The sequence below is a fragment of the Sarcophilus harrisii genome, chromosome 1 (assembly GCF_902635505.1).
Source record: "Sarcophilus harrisii chromosome 1, mSarHar1.11, whole genome shotgun sequence".
In the NCBI taxonomy this organism is placed as follows: Eukaryota; Metazoa; Chordata; class Mammalia; order Dasyuromorphia; family Dasyuridae; genus Sarcophilus; species Sarcophilus harrisii.
Window position 1 is genome coordinate 46,935,858 of NC_045426.1, and position 12,118 is coordinate 46,947,975.

Sequence of the window (12,118 nt, forward strand, 5' to 3'; positions counted from 1 at the left end):
CACACAGTAGGTGAAGATAGCAACCAAGTTCCTCTTTAATAAACTCCTTAACTTATGCTTTTCCCACTATATTTACTTCAGTGCTTCAGTAATATTTCACTGTATCTGTGATCTTAATGATTTATGAATTCCTTCTAGTGATACAAATTGCAACTTATTCATTCCTGAATTCCTACCCATTCTATGAACTAGTTAATAAGCTAATAAGTTCCCATATGTTTGTCTTTGGAAAACTTGCTCGATTTCTGCCCTCCCCACCCACATCAGGAATATACAAGTGGAACATTCTGACTGTCTATCTGCCAAACTTCTTTTTATGGCCTTTTATTATTCTCAAAAATACCTTAACAATCTAAAATCAAACTCTAGCTTCACTGTGGTTATTTAAAATTTATTTTAAATGTACTAAAAAGAAAATATGTGCAGCTAGATGGCTCAGTGTGTGAAGCCCCAGATCTAGAGTCAGGAATATTCATCTTCCCCAGTTCAAATCTAACCTCAGATAGTTACTAGCTGTGTGATCTTTAACCCTGTTTGCCCTAGTTTCCTCATCTAGAAAATTAACTGGAAAAGAAATGGCAAATAACTCCTGTTATCTTTATCAAGAAAATCCCAAATGTGGTCACAATGAATTAGACAAACTGGAAAATGTTTGAATAACAAAAAATAAAAATCATGACATCTCTTGAGTTTTGCTCATGAGTTTGTTGTGAGGTTCAAATGAGCTAAATTATTCTAAGGGCTTATATTGAAAATGGACTACTTTTCCTAACCCACCAAATTCATCAGGAGTATGCAGGTGATTTGAGGATTCAAGAAAAAAGTCCCACTTCATTCAACTACTTAAGAATCTATAAATTAAAGGAATCTAAGGATGCAAAAATTTTATAATATTATCTCTGCTATATCACAATGGAGGTCATCTATTTTTATATAGAATGACACTCCTGGAAACACAGGAATGATACAGATCTGAAGTATGACTAGGTGGAACAGTAAATAAAGTTTTGAACTTGGAGTTAGAGACATCCAAGGTCCGACTCAACTTCTTTTATGTATAAGGATTACTAAATATCGCTGTCCTATGCCCAGAGGGAAACTAGATTACATGTTTTTTTTTAATCATTTCTTCCAGTGTTAGGAGTCCACATTAATAGAAAATGATAGCTGATCTATAATCTATCTTTTTTAGAGTTCAAAAATATTTTTTCACTCCACAAGTAGATATTTGTTGATCATTACATGTGCCTAGTGTTCTGTAAGAAAATGTTGCCAGGTTTACACACTAGTATAGACTGAAAGTATATTTATGGGGACTTATTTGGCCCAATGGATAGAGCATTGAACCTGGACTAAGCTCTGAATTCAAATTCTATTTCAGACACATACTAGCTATAAAACTCAAAGTAAGTCACTTCCCCTGGATATGCCTCAATTTGAGAAGCGTAAAGTGACTCCTTTGTAAAATAATTATAATCAAAGCAATCACTTCAAAAGATTGTTGTGAGCATCAAGTGAAATAATATTCACAAAGTACTTTGAAAATCCTTAAGGCACAATATTCATGCAAATTATATTATTGTTGTTATGGTAGTAGTTATTGTTTTTATAAAAACAATCACAAAAACTTACTTTGATTTAATGATTATAGAAGACAATTACATAACACTTTATTCACAAAGCACTATATACACATTATTTCATTTGATCAGTGATTTGAGGTTTCAAAAGATATTTTGTTTCACAATTAACTCTGAAATTGTTAGTGAAATTATCAACTTTCTTATTTTTCAAATTAAGAAACTAAGGCTGTAATTTATCTAAGTTCCCAAAGTTTATATGTCAGTGAGAGAGCTCATCATAACCAGGTATTCTGGCTCCCAATTACATAGCCCTTTTAATCATACCACAAATTCTGACTATTGGTAATCAGCTAGCCTTACCTAGTCCTAGAAAATACATTTGCAAAGTGGTCATTACAGGATGGCCAACAGTTTCAGAGTTTAGAATGGTATCTAAGACATATTGAATGAACTTCTTCCCTCTATTGTATATAGTCATCATGAATTTTGTGTATACATATGTATGCATATTTATATTCATACACATATAGCATGCACATATATGCAGGCTATATTGTGTATAGGTATGTGTGTAGTAATATAAAATACATACATTCATACATACATACGAGATTGATGTGATGTGAATTATCAGTCTGATTTGCTGAGTCTGGTTACATAGTTCCCATAGGTTATAGAGAATCCTGGAAGGAGATAGCCTTGCTTGTATAGTGATTTTCATAAGATAAAACCAATTAAATTTGATAAAATAAATTAGGGAGCATAATGCATATGTACTTATAGTAAATTAATGAGTAGCAAACACTAAGTCCCAGTGAAATATCATTCACTACAATAAAAAAAAAAAATGGTTCCTGCCTTTAAGGAGTTTATATTTTATTGGGGAAAAGAACTCATAGACATGTAAGTATATATTAAATAAGTACAATGTTAATAAAATCTAATAGTTATTCATAAATTGTTCTCCTATCCAAAAGTTTAATAGGTAATATGTTCCAAGGTCTTTCTTATGATATATTTCTTTATACTTTATATCTATGCCATGTACCATTTTGACCTTATCTTGGTAATCTATCCTGTTTTGTTTTGCTTTTTTTTGGAAAATGTCTTTGCCATTTATTTAACTTTATTGTTATCAAAATTTTATTAAAACTATTACCCTTCAGCCTGATACTAGCATGTAAAGATATTTCTCTAATAATAAAGTTCTATTTTTAGGTTTTCATTCTTTCCCCACTGATATGAACATATTCTTTAATCTCTCGGAGACTCAGTTTCCTCAACTGTAAAAGAAAAATGAAGTTGGACTAGATGATGTCAAAAGGCTCTGCCAGTTCTGAAATTTTATGGCTCTATGATTTCTCTCCATTTAAATCTATACAAAACTTAGAAATGGCATTTTTTCCAATTTTCTCCCGTAAATAAATCTCACTTACCACTGAGAATATTCAAAGGAACCTCTCAAGGGCATTCTTCTAGAAAGTGCTAGGATTTGCTGAAGGCTAATTCAGTGCCCTTACATGATAAAATTAGAGACTAAACATAGCATCCTTTCACTCTCAGATATTTTCACAATTGGATAATCTATTTTAAATAATTGCTTCTAATAATCAAATGAAAATTGAGTATAAAGAAAGCCCTATCCTAAACAAAACAAACAAACACCCCCCCCCCCGCTAAATTTTTTGAACCCAAACCATTATTTTGGTCTATATATTTATAATATCAGAATCTGCATGATTCCTTTTGGAACTACTTTTGAAATATATGTGTGTCAATTTGAAATTGTCATGAGCCTTCCTTTCTTTTTGGTGAGGGAGGAGGCTATGGTAGTGGAATATTGTGTGTGTGTGTATATATATATATATATACATATACACGTGTGGGTGTGTGGGTGTGTGGGTGTGGGTGTGGGTGTGTGGGTGTGTGTGAGTTTCGATTGTTTTTTTATTGGTTTTGCTGAATTGCTTTTTTTTCTCTCTTTTTGAATCCTTTGTTTACAAAGGTTAGCTAGCTGGTTGGAGAGAGAAGACACATTTGGGATTAAGATGATATAAAAATGGATAATGAAAAATGTGTAATGAAATTATGAGGTGATTTTTACTTATTAAATTAAACATTTTATTAATAATTTGAAAAATAAGCCTATATTTCAATATCTGATGGAAAACAGTAGTTCATTTTCGGACGCATCGAGATGAAGCATAATCTGTTGATTGCTTTCAGATCATAAATGATGCTATAATACAGGGTATATATATCTTCTTATCTTGTCATGTAATGACTTTACCAAGTGTTTGAAATATTTCCATTAAAAACAAATAAAATCCCTTCTCAATCTGAGTCAACCACCAAGGCCAGAATGTGAAGTAAACTCACATTTTACATCCAGCTTGGAAATGGACATTCTTCTATTCCTTCTTTTGTCATTTCTTTCCATAGGTTAAAATACCTCACAGTCAGCCTCAATTTCTCCCTGCCAGCTACTTCTTGAATTCTTTAAATCAATTAGAATTCCTCTTTCTTCTTATCCTAAGGTTGATTCTATTTTTATAGTATCTTTTATATCTGTCTCTCGTTTCCTTTTATACAGTCACCCTCAAGCCTATGGCCCTCATTACCTCTACCTTGGACTATTTTGATAACTTCTTGATTGGTTTTACTGCATGTATAATATTACTCTATCCTAAATACATCCCAATATTCTCATTCTATGTTTATGAACATTCATTAGCTCTCTATTGCCTATAAGATAAATTTAGACTTCTTCAAAGACTTCTACAGAATAGTCCTTATTATCTCTCTAGGCTTATCTCAAGCTAAAATTCCTTGTGCCTAATATTCTACTGTAAGTAGAGTGAACTATTTCGCAGTTATTTTTATATATTTGATTTTTTCCATGTACATTTTTTCATCATCTTGTTAGCCATTCTTAGGATGGGCACTTTTCCTTCTCTCTCTGTTGAAAGTCAGTCAAAGTTGTAAGATCTACTTGATAACTCCTCTACCCTGGAACTTTCTCTGATTCCTAACCTCCTTAGACCAGCAGGAAGTAGTCTCTCCTTTCTCCCATTTCTAAACATCCAGAACTTCTAATTTCATTTAGGTATTTGGAACATTTTACCTTGTATTATATTGATCTGTGTACATATTTTATCTGACCTACCAGAATATAAACCCCTTGATTATACTGATCACGTCTCATTCATATTTGTGTTGCACCCTATATTTGTAACTGAGACTTGCACACGTAACAGATACTTAACAAATGCTTGAACAAATGAATAATGGAATTTTTGCAAGGGCATTGTACTCACAGGCCAAATGACTGACTCAAAATAAAATGCAAGTAATGAGTGATCCTACTTTTTAATTATGACTGCTGATCCTTCATAAACAGTTTAAACACCCACTATTTGGACATCCAATTGACTGTAGTAATTTAGTAAGTATTGGGAATACAAAGAAAAGACAGTTCTATGAAATGCTAGGGGCTCACACTAAAGACCAATGGTATACTTTCCTTTACATTTACATGCTTCTCTCTTACTAATTTGTTACAGTTGATTTTGAATTTTTTTGTTATTTTTGTCTTTAGAGAAATATTTAGATGGATCATGGGTCAATTTATATATCTGTTTGTAATGTTCTTTCAATAGCTTTATTGAGTAGCTATTACAAGTTGTGAAAATAAATGTGGTGTGATGGAATGCTGTCCTTGTAGTTAGGAAGATTTAGCTTCAAACCCTGTCTCTGACACTTATTTTATATTCATGTGATATGCATATATCTTATGTTTAGTAATCTGTGAACAAATTATATTTTTTCTAATATAGTGCCAATCTCCTTAACAAGAAAATTTCTCTGGCCTTTTTTGTGTGTGGTCCAGATACCTACCACTGATCCTGGCACATAAGAGGTGCTATATAATTCCTTGCTAATTGCTTAATTAATTACTACCTTTGTAACTGAAGGAAAAGTTATTTAAGCTTTCTAAGCCTCAGCAAATGATCTAGAATTTTAAGTTAGAGGAGGATCCAGAAAGTTTCCTCCCTAGTTATACCACAGGTTTTTTGACATATTGCACATTGGTCATTCTGGAAGAAATAAAACTAAAGAGTAGTGATGGAGCAAATGCTATGTGATGGAATAGGAAAATAAAAATATTAAATTGCAAATGTTTCCTAGGATTCAATGTCAGCTATTCATATTTCAATCAATTCTGACTTCTGAATCCCAAAAAGGATTGTTTCAGAATGTATAGATCAAGTTGTTTGTTTTACTATCTTCATATTAAAATTGCTAATCGCTATAAGATCATAATAGACAAAGTTCAAACAATACTTAGGTCTTGTTCTCCAGCCGCTCATTTCCAACTGGGAAGCTGGGGCTCATAGAGTTGGGGTGATTTGTTCCAGTTCATGCAGATAGTAAGAGGCCTAGGCTTATATTTGAACCCAAATCCAATAATTTCTTTACTCTACCACTGTTTCATACTTTCTGTCCCATGACCTCTCCTTCTAATTAGATCTTCCCAGAATCTCTATTTAAAGAGGACATCCAGGTCAGCCTTGTCTCATTCCTCTGACTACACTGTACACTTTATCTACCATTTCCCTCTCTTCCTACTTTCAGCTTCCTTTTACATGTTGTTTTCTCCAATTAGAATGTAAGCTCTTTGGGGACAGGGCCTGTTTTTCTTTCTGTTGGTATTTATGTTCTCAGTGCTTACTTAGGCCAATGTCTGGCTCTTAAGAAATGCTTAATAAATGCTAAGTGACTGACCTTCAGAGTTTTCTTTTGTTACACCAGTTTCATTAACACAGTGGCTCCCTATTGTCTCTAGAATAAAATAAACCTCACCCTTCCAACTCTGGCTCCAACTTTTCTTTGCAGACTGAGCCCATATTTCTTATCCTTACGTTATGTACATTCAAACCTAATGGACCTTGTGTATATGACATTCCTTTAGCAGCAAAAGTTTTCCTCTATATATGGAACACTCTCCCACCTCACCTCTGTAAGCCTTAGCTCTAATCAAGGCTAAGCTCAAGTGCCACATCCCATAATCTTTTGTTTTAATTACTACAATGAAAGAAAATTGCTCCCAGATGAAAGTTGTTATTGTCCTAAACCACATTATAGACCAATCTGAACTGAAGAGTGAAAACACAGACAACTTTTTCAAAAGATTTTATGGGAGTCATAAACAAATTTACTATGGTCATAAAAACTAAAGAAGGAAAAGCCAAACACACAAAACTATCAAAATATGAATATTTGTAATTTTGGTTGAATTGTCAACTCTTAGTCTGAAGAAAACATGTATTATTGAATTTAAGGATATATTATAGGACCTAATTACATTTTCTGGGGAAGTTCCCTCTCCTCCATTTTGTAGAACTTCATTTGAAGACTTCAATATGTACTTTAAAATGAGTAGCTATTTGTTCTTTAAAAAGAGTTTAATACCAGGGACAATTTCAAATTCAGAAATGAAAAAACTTTCTTGAATTCTTGCTTTATTCATTATTCCTTGCAGATTCTATGCACTCCTATGAAGCTGAATATGGATATAAGAGTAAAGCTGGAACCTGGGCATGGGAAAGTTATTGAAATTAGGGCTGTATTTTTTTAAAGGATGTGGAAAACGTGTATTTTAGTGGCTTTTTCCTGAATGACATCTGTCAATTGACAATACTTACAAAAGCTTTCAAATCTTAGAAAATAGTTTTGTTTTTTGTTTTTTTTTCCAAATAGCATTAAGTAGACCATAGGGAGAAAATAATGAAGCCAAGTTGTCATATAAATGCTATTATATTTATGGGAGAAAGTTACTGTCTGAGATCCTATTGGGTAAGTTTTATAAATGTAGTGAAGAATGTTTGGGCAGAGGAAGTAGGAGAAAGAGCCAATTACCACATCACACAAGAGGCAATAAAGTATGCACACTCAATCATCCATTCATTCATTGTCACTTGCTGAAAAATCAGTCATTTAATTAAAAAATAATAAATTCAAGTGAAATATTTATAATCACCCTGAGAGAGGTGGGTAGGGAGATTACAGAAGAAAGAGTGCCAATCTAGGGTTCTCTTGGCCAGATCATTGATCTACAAATAGCAAGAACCTCACAGGCCACCTAGTTCAATATCCTGATTTACTATTTGAAAACTAAGGGCAATTGGGAGTGATTGACATGCCCATAGTTGTAGAGATGGAGTTTGAACCGAGGTCCTCTGATTCCCTGTTCCTTATTCACTGTAATGTTCCTTACTGTGAGAATGGTAGAATTTTGCTTTTCCCAAGCATGACTAAACCAAACTGAATTCCATTATTTCTCTGCCAGTATCAAATGAAAAACCACAATATATCAAGGAAGACATCTCTAATGGTTGAAAGAGGTAATTGATCAATTAATTTGTCCCAATCAATCATTTATGATCTACTGTGGAACATATACTCTGACAAAGATTCTATATACAAAGACAAAAGCAAAATCTCTCAAAGAAGCCCACAATTTTTAAGTTCTTACACAATCAGATTCTACTTCTCTCAGTCCTCTTATTTAATAGGATCTTGGGATTGCAAATTTTGAGCCAGATAGGACCTTCAAGTCTATTGAGTTTCCTTCATTTTATGGATAGAGAAACTGAGATGTAGAAAGATTAATAAATTATTTCCCCAGGATCAACAGCCAGTGTATGAACCAGTATTTGTAATACTGTTTTCCTGACTTTAATTTCAGAAGTCTATCCACTATGTCTCCTATCTGCATGATCTATTTATGAAAAATAACCTACATATTTAATTCTATGAATATAACTTTAATCTTACCCAAGACAAACTTTATAAATTTAGTTTTGGAATTGCTTTTTGAATTGGGGAAGCCCAATTTATTTAAGCTGCTTATTTTAGCTTTTTAAGATAAGCTTTGTGGAAAACTAAAAAAGCCCCTTGATCATTGAAAAGTTCTTATGAAACAACCTCTGGATTAATTATGATCCAGTTACTGATTAAGGATTGGTAGCTAATCCTTTGAAAACAATGAAAAACAAATAAATGGTCAAAATTGTTGCAAGATTTTCAAAAAAAGATATAAAGGACATTTAGAATAATCTAAAATTGTGATCATAACATCCTAAGATGATGTTAGCTGTTTTAACATGAATGAACTTCAATTACTTAAGTGGAGAATTTTTTTATTTAAAGGAAAATGAAACTTTTTAAAGTTGCCATATAGCACATTAGTGTGTTGTATAGCATATGGAATGTAAATTTCTTAAGAACAGTTATTTAATTAGCACTTATTAAGCATTTGCTATGTGTCAGGCATTATACTGTGTGCCAGGGAAAAAAGAAAACAGGAGAGTACCATCTCTCAAGGAGTTAATACAACAATTTATATACCAACAAGATATGTTCAATAAATATAATAAATTAAAGGTTATTTCTAAGTATATACATTAACATTAAGAAGGACTAGGAAGTCTTCTTTTTTTTAATAGCCTTTTATTTACAGGTTATATGTATGGGTAACTTTACAGCATTGACAATTGTCAAACCTCTTATTCCAATTTTTCCCCTCCTCCCTCCCCCCCTCCCCAAGATGGCGGGATGACCAGTAGATGTTAAATATATTAAAATATAAATTAGATACACAATAAATATAAATGACCAGATGGTTATTTTGCTGTACAAAAAGAATCAGACTCTGAAATATTGTACAACTAGCCTGTGAAGGAAATCAAAAATGCAGGTGGGCAAAAATATAGGGATTGGGAATTCAATGTAATGGTTCTTAGTCATCTCCCAGAGTTCTTTCACTGGGTGTAGCTGGTTCAGTTCATTACTGCTCCATTGGAATTGATTTGGTTCATCTCATTGCTGAGGATGGCCAGGTCATCAAAACTGGTCATCATATAGTATCGTTGTTGAAGTATATAATGATCTCTTGGTCCTGCTCGTTTCACTCAGCATCAGTTCGTGCAAGTCTCTCCAGGCCTTTCTGAAATCAACCTGTTGGTCATTTCTTACAGAACAATAATATTCCATAATATTCATATACCACAATTTATTCAGCCATTCTCCAATTGATGGGCATCCGCTCAGTTTAGGAAGTCTTCTTGCTGTAAATAACACCAGCTAATTCTTGAGGAAACCTAGAGGAGGAGATAAGGAGATTAATCATTCCAGATATATGGGATAAAGTTGGGAGTCAGAGGAACAGAAACAAGGGCAGTATCACTGGGTCATAAAGTAGATATAATTTGGAAAAATACTGGAAAGGTATAAAGGAGCCAGTTATCATGGCCTCTGAAAAACAAATGGAGGATTTCATATTTGAACCTTAAGGTAATTCAAAGGAGTCACTGGAATTTATTGAATAGAGGAAGGAGGTGTGATATGTCAAAACTGAACTTATAAAACCATCAGTTTGACAACTGAATGGAGAAAGATTAGAGTTGGAAGAGACTTGAGACAAAAAGATACCACTAGCAAACAATTCCAGTAGTTCAGAGATGGGGTGATGAGAACCTGCACCATGGTAGTGTCAGAAGAGGGAATGTGGAGAATACACCAAAAGATGTTACAGAAGTAAAAACAATGGACCCTGGTCCCTGATTAGATATGGGATATGAGAATGAATTGGAGATGATATCTAGGTTGTGAGATTTGGTGATTTGTTTGATAGTGGTACCCTGGATAGCCACTAAAAAGTTAGGAAGAAGGGAAAACTTGGGGGAGAAATTAACAAGTTTACTTTGGGACATGTAAAATTTAAATATAGTTGAGATGTCCAATTGAAGATAAGACTATTGTGTGGCTTGTCTTTGCATCCCTACCATGTAATAGAGTATGTTGCCTGTATTCACTAATTTCAATTATGTCCAACTCTTCATGACCCCACTTTTTTCTTGGTTTTCTTGGCAAAGCTAATGGGGTGCTTTGCTTTTTCCTTCTCCAACTTATTTTACAAATGAGGAAAATGAGGTAAAAGACTTTCCCAGAATCACATGATAGTATCTGAAGCTAGATATGAACTCAGAAAGGTATCTTTCTGATTCCAGATCCAACCCTCTATCTACTGTGCCGATTAACTACCCCTTGCCTATAATAGTTGATAAATAATTTTGGAATTGCATAGGATTGAATTGGAGTGGTCTCCATTAGATGGACTGAGGGAAGGAATAAATCTGATTATTAAAATTTTCCATTGACTTTAATCAGAATTAATTCTATTAGATCTACTACATCCATGTTGATCTATTAAATCAACACAAATTTATTAAGGACCCAGTATATTTAAGACTACCCTAACCCCTGAAGATATGAAATCATAGCTCCTTCCCTCAAGGAAAATGCATTTTCTGGGCTAAAATAGCACATTCATATGCAAGTAAATCAGATAGTATATATGTGATAAATGTATGATGCACATATATGTCATATATAATATATATTATTTGTGATACATATTAATTTTCACATATACTAAGAAAATGTAAGGTATGGGAAGGTAATGGGATGAATTAATAGGTGAATCAATAAAGACCATTTGTAAGAGATATTGTTTGATCTGAGTTTTGAATGGTACTAGGTATTCTAGGAGACAAAGATAAGACTTCAAAACACTAAGATATAAGATAAGGGTATTATGATTCAAGTATATCAACCAGGACATTTTGCTTCAATTTGTAGAGTGATGAAGGGGAAGCCTGGGAAGGTAAAATGAGCCACATTATTCAGAGCATTAAAAGCTAAACAGGAAAGTACTCATTTGATCTTAAAAAAAAAAAATCAAGCCATGAGAGATGTCTGAGAAATCATGACCATGACTTGGTCAGATGTCTGCTTTTGGAAAATCACTTTGACAGTTATACAAAGGATGAATTGGAGAAAAAAGAAAATGGACATTCTTCTGAAAAAAGGACATCTGACTTTTTTAGAGAATTTATGATATCTGATTTCTCTTTTAATCACTCATAGGATCATAACACAATAGATGTAGACATGGAAGGAATCCTAAAAATATTTTGTCAAACTTATTCAATTTGGAGATGAAGTCATTGAGGATCTAAGAAATAAAGAAACTTACCTACTTGTAAATGTTTATACCCAGAGGTGGGATTTGAATCTAGGATCTTTGTTTCCATAGGTGATGTTTTATATTGCTCCATGTTGCTTTCATATCATCTCCTTTTGCTGACCATGTCTAAATTTTAGGATGTCCTTGCAGACATTTGGAATGTGAACATTATCTTTGGCAGAAGTAAATAAATTTTAATAAAATTTGTGGGCAAATTATTCTAGAAAGTGAAGTATAAAAATAGAGCTGTGTCCTATTCAAGACATTTTATGTTGTATGTTTTTTTTTCCTCAATAGTATGTTATTGTTCAAATACATGTAAAGATAGTTTTCAAAATTCATTTTATAAGATCTTGAATTCCAATTTTCCCCTTCTCCCTCCCCAAGATAGCAAGTAGTATGATATAGGTTATGCATATACAATCATTTACACATATTTCTATAT

General features: G+C 33.0%; 1 protein-coding gene across 3 annotated transcripts in view; it reads left to right on the forward strand.

The window, feature by feature from the left end:
* Positions 1-12,118, forward strand: part of GRM7 (glutamate metabotropic receptor 7) — a 1,027,380-nt gene that overhangs the window by 413,267 nt on the left and 601,995 nt on the right. The gene's annotated exons all lie outside the window — the stretch shown is intronic.